The 7,857-nt window shown below is 50.4% G+C and overlaps 1 long non-coding RNA gene across 1 annotated transcript; it reads left to right on the forward strand.

The window, feature by feature from the left end:
• The first annotated feature begins 2,390 nt into the window (after window positions 1-2,390).
• Window positions 2,391-5,835, forward strand: LOC147958931 (uncharacterized). The gene is made up of 3 exons (XR_015611246.1): window positions 2,391-2,689; window positions 4,127-4,201; window positions 5,515-5,835. It is a non-coding gene; the product is annotated as an uncharacterized LOC147958931 (long non-coding RNA).
• The last annotated feature ends 2,022 nt before the right edge of the window (window positions 5,836-7,857 follow it).

The following is a 7,857-nucleotide window of genomic DNA, read 5'->3' on the forward strand; positions in this document are numbered from 1 at the left end:
ATTCAAAACTTCCAGCAACCCTGTTGCTTTAAACCAATGTTTAAATTGTGTATGTTTTCCTCGAGCATACATCATTATACCATTTTGAATTAACAAATGTTATCTCCTTATTCACATAATTGGGGAGATCCATCTTTTGAGAATCTCGATGGATTGTCACCGAGTCCATCAGCCATCTCCTCACCCTCTCCCTGTTTTAATGATGAACTCTTGCCTTGTAACTCGTTTCCATAGTTCATTTCCCTGAGAACCTTACAATGTCATCTCGACAATTTGTGTTGCACCTTTCTTCTTAGGCATCCTGAATCTGAGTTATCCTAACACCAATCAGATCTGAATCTTGGTCAGATATGATGGTTGGGACATATATCCAAGAGATATAGCGTTGGTCTTATATGACCCGGTAAGGTAAGGTCATGCCTAGCACACCTGATTGGAGGACTATTGTTATAGTTTCCTTTTCAGCAAGGTTGGCCATTCTTCCATGAGGAAATCGTAAGGCTTATTCTATAAGTTGTTCCTAATGGATCCTTTGTGCATCCAAATTCTGACCCTTACTTGATGACCATGTCAATGCTATCTCGAAGCATGTCTGTGGTACTCTGATTTTCAACAAGAACATTTGAAGCCCAATGCTAATGTTTCTTCCTCAATTATCCAAACACCGTTGTATGGGTAATGTCATGAAGTTTCTCTCCCCTTACCTAAAAGGTTTTCTACCTTATATCCTGTCATGGATATCATACCCTACTTGACCGTGGGAAGGATATACCCCTGAAATATGTGTTTAAACACATTTTCCTTTCCATTGTTCTATTTAATCTAATAATCATATTTTCCTTTACATTTGTTGGGTTAACGTTTCTTGTGATCTATATGAGCTAAGCAGTAATAATTCACTGCTTATGGAAGCACCTCGGTGTACAACTCTGTCAGCGAGACCCTGTTTCTACTGTTGATGACTTCCGGTAACCACCGATGGACGAGAACTTTCCCTATTGGTCCGCCTCGTTTCAACGAGCAGGAAAATGGTTCTCTTCGTTCCTCGCCCTTGGTACCGATGTTGTTGCCGACATAACTGACAGGCTATCCTTTGACATGCCTTGCCACCCTGACCGTGCGAGATGTCAGCGCCCTTCCTTCTTTTAACCCACATGGTGGGCCCATAACCCACAGTTCCACAGGATCGAAACCTGACTCTCCTGTACCACCCTGTTTCTAATGGTTATTCTCCATGCTTGGCTTCGTATTTAATTCATGGGCCACCTTCCTAGTGCTCTATTTTGGTATCAGACGCAATACTTACTCTCGCTACTCTGAACCCCTTTCTCACTCTGGTTCAGGCTTCGAGCAACTATCTATCCGCTTGGAACCTCTTATTGTACCTTCGTACCTTACTCTCGATGAATTTCATATGTTCAACTCGAGAGATAATCCTATGCTCATTCATGGGTTAACCCCAGATTGTTTCCCTCAAAAGCATTCTGTCGTAGCTGAGCTGCCCCTTATCCTTTCGTAAGTACGGTGGAGTTCCCGAAGAAATGACGACAAGTTTATCATGATGCATTGGAATAAAGAATTTAAGACATCAACGAAAGGGATTAACTTCTTCGAGAAGATCCGTTAGAATATCGTAACCAGAACTTTCCCCCTTACTCCCCTCTTAAATCTCGGGACGAGATTTCTTGTAGTGGAGGAGAATTGTGATGCCCGGATAATTAAGCTACAGTGATCCCTCGCTAAGGATGCCACTTCACCTCGGTTAGTGTGGATAAACTCGTGTCTGTTTGAAACCCAGTTAAAATTTAAAACAAAGGCAAGCAAATAAAAGTTTTCAAATATTAAAACCAAATTATTATGGTAGTGGCAAATAATGCATAAGTAGTAATGGTGGAGAAACCAACATCTTTAAAAGTGTTTGAATGCTCTAAAATAAATAAAACAACAGCAAACGAATTAATTGAATGCCTTTTATAATTATTAAAATGTTAAACTATTTTAATTGGAGGTCTAAACTTTTTGTAGTAGAGGTATAATTAGTGGTACTAATTTAGGTACAACCTTTATGATTTATAAAACTAAAATAAAATGAAACAAAAGGGTAATAATAAATAATAGGAAAAAAGACAGCAGTAAACAAAAAGAAAAGACTAAACATAATTTTTTTTTAAAAAGAGAGAGAGAGCACCCCCCGGGCCTGGCCATTCGAACCGGCCCAGCTAAGCCGGCCCACTCCCCCTCCCCGGTCGCTTCCTGTTCCACCGACCGGGCAGGACCGTGCGCGCCCGTCGCCGTCCAGCCACCTCGCCGGCGACGCCCGACGAGGGGATAAGAGCTGCGCTGGACCTCCCCGCTCGCCAAAATATCTACCACTCCCCCCGCTTGCTCTCTTCTCCCCTCCCTGGTCCTCTCCGCCTCACCCCCCCCCCCTCGCCAGATCCATCCCCGCCGAGCGCCGCCATGGGCTCGCTCCGGTGAAGCTCGCGACCACCGGCCACTTCTCCCTCACCGTCGCGTCCACGACGACCGCCATCGCCCGCTGCGTCCACTACGGAGACGAAGACCTGCCGGAACCCCCACCTTCGCCGGATTCGCGTCGCCCTCGTCCGCTTCGGTCATCGACCATCTCCGTCAACTCCGACCGCCCCGCAGCTACTAATCCGTCACCGGGACCCCATGCGCCCACACGGTGAGCTCCCGCGCCCCGCTCCCCTTTTCCTTCATTGCCGTAGGCCGCGTCCCGCCTCCCCTATCCGGAGCTGCACCGTCGCGCCCGAGCATGCGCTTGGCCCGGCTCTGGCCGTCCTTGGTCGCTCCCACGCGCAACTGGCCCCTCCCCGCGTCCCCATGCATGCTTCTGCCGCCGCCCCTGTTGAACTGTTGCTGCGTGCCCGCCTCGCCGCTGCGTTGGCCGCTGCCGACTGCCGCCCGGCCTCGCAGCCACCGTCTGCTGCGTCGTCCGCCATGACCCCCGCCATGCCCGCGCGCCTCCGTGTCTGCCCGCCTGCGCGTGGCCTCGCCCCCGTGCGTGCTCCCGCGCGCCCCCTGGTCACCCTGCCCCTGCGTGCCTGAGCTCCGGCCCTGCACAACGCGCGCCCGCGCCTAGTCGCGTTGTCCCGCTGCCTACTACCTTTACTGCTGATGCCGCTGAAACTCTGCTGTTGTTACTTGCTTCCTACTGCTGCTTCTTGTTACTACTACGGATGCATAGCTGCTGCCGTCGCTGCTATTCCTTAACTTCTGCCGCTGCGTTCGCTGCTCTGCTGCCGCTGCTACAGTAACTGAATGTTACTGTAGCGCTGGCTAGCTTTTGCTATTTCCATCTTCTTAGCTCTCTGGATGGCAACAAAACTATGGTCAAACCAAGTCTAACTTCGTTGAAATTAATTTGTGTTGGGAGTACACATAGCAACCTCCAAATTATTCCATTGGACCAAATTCAAATATGGCATAGATAAATTCTATAAAAATCGCAAAATGCTTTGTTGGAACAAAAGTAACCCCTAGCTATGTGTGTTGCGTGTGTGTACGCAGCCACGGCTGGCTATGCCACCGGCCGGCCCATGGTTTAATTAGGCTAGGATTAATTAGGGCTAGTTTAGGTAGGATGTGATTTAGTGCTAATTAGTCTATATAAACAATGCCATGTGGTCCCCTAGTTTAAATTAATTTAGCCTAAGTAATCTACACCTATGCCCATGACGTGTGGGCCACCACCTCTCCTTTTGACTAGTCGCATTGACTTGGTCAATTCGGATTTAAATTAAACACAAAATTCTAGAATATTGATAAAACTTTGGAAAATTATAAAAAATTAACCGTAACTTCGATGGAAAAACTTTGTACATGAAAGTTACTCAGAACGACGAGACGAATCCAGATACGCGGCCCATTCGTCCGCCACGCATCCCTAGCATAGGGAACCTGCAACATTTCACCTTCGGTTCATCTGTCCGGAATTGTGAAACACCGGGAATACTTTCCCGGATATTTCCCCTCTTCGCCGGTATCGCCTATCCCTACGTTAGGTCACCCCTAGCACAACGTATTGCCGCGTCTTGCTTTGTGTTACATTTGATTGCTCTGTTATTTATTGTGTTCCCCCTCCGTTACTCCTTTCTGGTAGACTTCGAGACCGTTGCCGATGTTCGTGTGTTTGACTACATCGAAGATGACCCCTCCTTCTTGCCAGAGCAACCAGGCAAGCCCCCCCCTTTGATCATCAGATATCGCCTACTCTTCTTTATAATGCTTGCATTAGAGTAGTGTAGCATGTTACTGCTTTCCGTTATTCCTGTCCTGATGCATAGCCTGTCCTTGCTACTACTGTTGTTACCATTACCTGCTATCCTACTGCTTAGTATAGGATGCTAGTGTTCCATCAGTGGCCCTACACTCTTGTCCGTCTGCCATGCTATACTACTGAGCCGTGATCACTTCGGGAGGTGATCACGGGCATATACGATGTACTTTACATAGTTACATTACCTGTGATACTGTTCGGAGATGGGGGCTGAAGGGGCAGGTGGCTCCATCCAGGTAGAGGTGGGCCTGGGTTCCCGACGGCCCCCGATGGTTACTTTGAGGCGGAGCGACAGGGCAGGTTGAGACCTCCTAGGAGAGAGGTGGGCCTGGCCCTGGTCGATGTTCGCGGATACTTAACACGTTTAACGAGATCTTGGTATTTGATCTGAGTCTGGCTACTGGCCTATACGCACTAACCATCTACGCGGGGACAGTTATGGGCACTCGACGTCGTGGTATCAGCCGAAGCACTTCGTGACGCCAGCGACTGAGCGGTGCGCGCCGGGTTGGACCGCGTAACGTGACTTCCTTTGTAATGGAGGTTGCTAGGTCTGCTCTCCGGCCGCGTACGCAACGTGCAGGTGTGCTATGGGCGATGGGCCCAGACCCCAGTGCGCTTAGGTTTAGACGGGCGTGCTGGCCTCTCTGTTGTGCCTAGGTGGGGCTGCGACGTGTTGATCTTCCGAGGTCGGGCATGACCCAGGAAAGTGTGTCCGGCCAAATGGGATCGAGCGTGTTGGGTTATGTGGTGCACCCCTGCAGGGAAGTTAATCTATTCGAATAGCCGTGATCTTCGGTAACAGGACGACTTGGAGTTGTACCTTGACCTTATGACAACTAGAACCGGATACTAAATAAAACACACCCTTCCAAGTGCCAGATACAACCGGTGATCGCTCTCTCACAGGGCGACGAGGGGAGGATCATCGGTTAGGATTATGCTATGCGATGCTACTTGGAGGACTTCAGTCTACTCTCTTCTACATGCTGCAAGATGGAGGTGGCCAGAAGCGTAGTCTTCGACAGGACTAGCTATCCCCCTTATCCCGGCTTTCTGCAGTTCAGTCCACATATAATAGCCTTATTCCAGTTGATACCAATGCATACATATGTAGTGTAGCTCCTTGCTTGCGAGTACTTTGGATGAGTACTCACGGTTGCTTTCTCCTTCTCTTCTCTCTATCCTTTCTACCTGGTTGTCGCAACCAGATGCTGGAGCCCAGGAGCCAGACGCCACCGTTGATGACGACTACTACTACTCGGGAGGTGCCTACTACTACGTGCTGCCCGCTGACGACGACCAGGAGTAGTTAGGAGGATCCCAGGCAGGAGGCCTGCGCCTCTTTCGATCTGTATCCCAGTTTGTGCTAGCCTTCTTAAGGCAAACTTGTTTAACTTATGTCTGTACCCAGATATTGTTGCTTCCGCTGACTCGTCTATGATCGAGCTCTTGTATTCGAGCCCTCGAGGCCCCTGGCTTGTAATATGATGCTTGTATGACTTATTTTATTTGTAGAGTTGTGTTGTGATATTTTCCCGTGAGTCCCTGATCTTGATCGTACACATTTGCGTGCATGATTAGTGTACGATTAAATCGGGGGCGTCACAACCCACTACCGAGCCAATGACTCGGGGGTGTCGGCCTTACATCTCCCATCGTCATACCGGTCGGCAGCTGGCGTCGCTGGAAGCAATTCGGCAAACCTCGTCCTTAGTTTGGTCATCCCGCAATTCGGCTCGTGGGGATGATGGACTCTGAGTCTATTTATCCTCTCTTGGAGTCCGTCTCTCAGGAGAAGAGATCTACGGATTATAGACATCTGTGGAAGAAGCCTTCATGGTTGTCACGTCACCACCCGAACCGAGTCACGGGAAGGCTACTGCCGACCCAACTACAACAATCGATGGAAGCGCAACTGATGAGGACCCGGCCACCAGAGAACATCGTGAGGCGCCCGAGCGGGTCCTTCACACCCCCATTCCGGGTGATTCGCCGGCTGACAAGGCCCTTGAGGCCCACGCCAGGAGATTCTGGCGGAGCGTGCCCGGCTGGCTCAGAATGAGAACAACCTGATTGTTCGGGAGCATGATCTGCTGGACAGCAGTCGGCCGCGGCACCCCAACCCTTCGGTAATCCCACGAGGGCGGGACTTACACAACAATTTTGTACTCGGAGGCCCCGATGATATCCAAATCCTTGGCACCCCGACTGACAATGTCCGGGCGGCGACCAAGCTGGCTGATGCTATCCAGCAACCTGCTAACGGGGTCGTCACAGAATGAGCTCATCTCACTGTCTCGTGACCGGCTGGCTTCACGCAGTTGGATCCTAGGAGGGACTAAGAGCCGAGTTCCCACAATGGCTTCGTCACATCCTCGTCACACGGCTGGCCAGAGGACTGCAACTCGGATGGATACCCCGGTGAGAAGGCCGTCCTATTAGACCTGGCCATGGGCAGCCCGGCCCGAACGGCCCGACCCGACCCGGCCCGAAAATCTCGGGCCGAGCTGAGCCCGAACATGCCATCGGGCCGGGCTCGGGCCTGAAAATCAAGCCCGATGGGTTGATCAGGTCGGGCTCGGACCTGTGAAAAATGGATTTTTAGCCGTGGTCGGGCTGGGCCAAACAGGCCATGTCGGGCTTTTCTAGGTTCGGGCCGGGCTTGGGCCTGATTTAGTAGGCCCGATGGCCGGGCCGGGCCGGTCCCCAATTATCGAACTGGTCAGAGACACCCATCACCTTTGACCGGCCGGATCACCCAGCAGATATACCTTATCCCGAACGCCATGCTCTCGTGGTGGACCCACTCATCAATGGGGTCCGACTGCGAAACATGCTGATGGACAGAGGAGTTGGACTGAACATTTTGTACACAAGTATAATGGACAAAATAGGAATTCTCCTGTCGAAGCTTAATCCGACTGGGATGACCTTCCATGGGGTGGTCCCTGGCATGCGTGCCAAACCACCCGTTCAAATTTCCTTGCCAGTCGCATTCGGCGACGAGAAGAACTACCGCAAAGAGTCCTTGTCCTTCATGGTCGTCGACTTCAAGAGTGAGTATCACACCATCTTTGGTTGGCCGGCCTACGCGAAGTTCATGGCCCGTCCATGCTACATGTATTTGAAGCTTAAAGTGCCAAGCCCCAAGGATGTGATTACGATCCCGAAACGCGCATAAGAAATTGCGAATCTAAATGCCAGCATGGCAGATGCAAGCATTGCGGAGATGGATTTCGCTGCATATAAAGTCGTTGTTGATCCGACTGAGATGCCTTTGGCAAAGAAACCGGCTTCATAGTCAGCCTTGCAGTTGACGACCGGCACAAAGAAAACCAAGTGCACCCGGACGACCCTTCCAAGACGACAGATGGGGCATTACTTGACTTATTGGAGCTATCTTCATCATAGGCACTTATTCACCAGCCACCACATTCTCAGATACATTCCGCATTACAAATTTGCAACGATGAAAGTTAATGACTAGTTGCAGTATAAACCATCACTGTCCTTCACTGTTTGGAAATGTAGGCCGTAGTTTGGCCATCCAA

The sequence above is a fragment of the Triticum urartu genome, chromosome 7A, assembly GCF_056163025.1.
Source record: "Triticum urartu cultivar PI428250 chromosome 7A, HENAU_Tu73, whole genome shotgun sequence".
Lineage (NCBI taxonomy): Eukaryota > Viridiplantae > Streptophyta > Magnoliopsida > Poales > Poaceae > Triticum > Triticum urartu.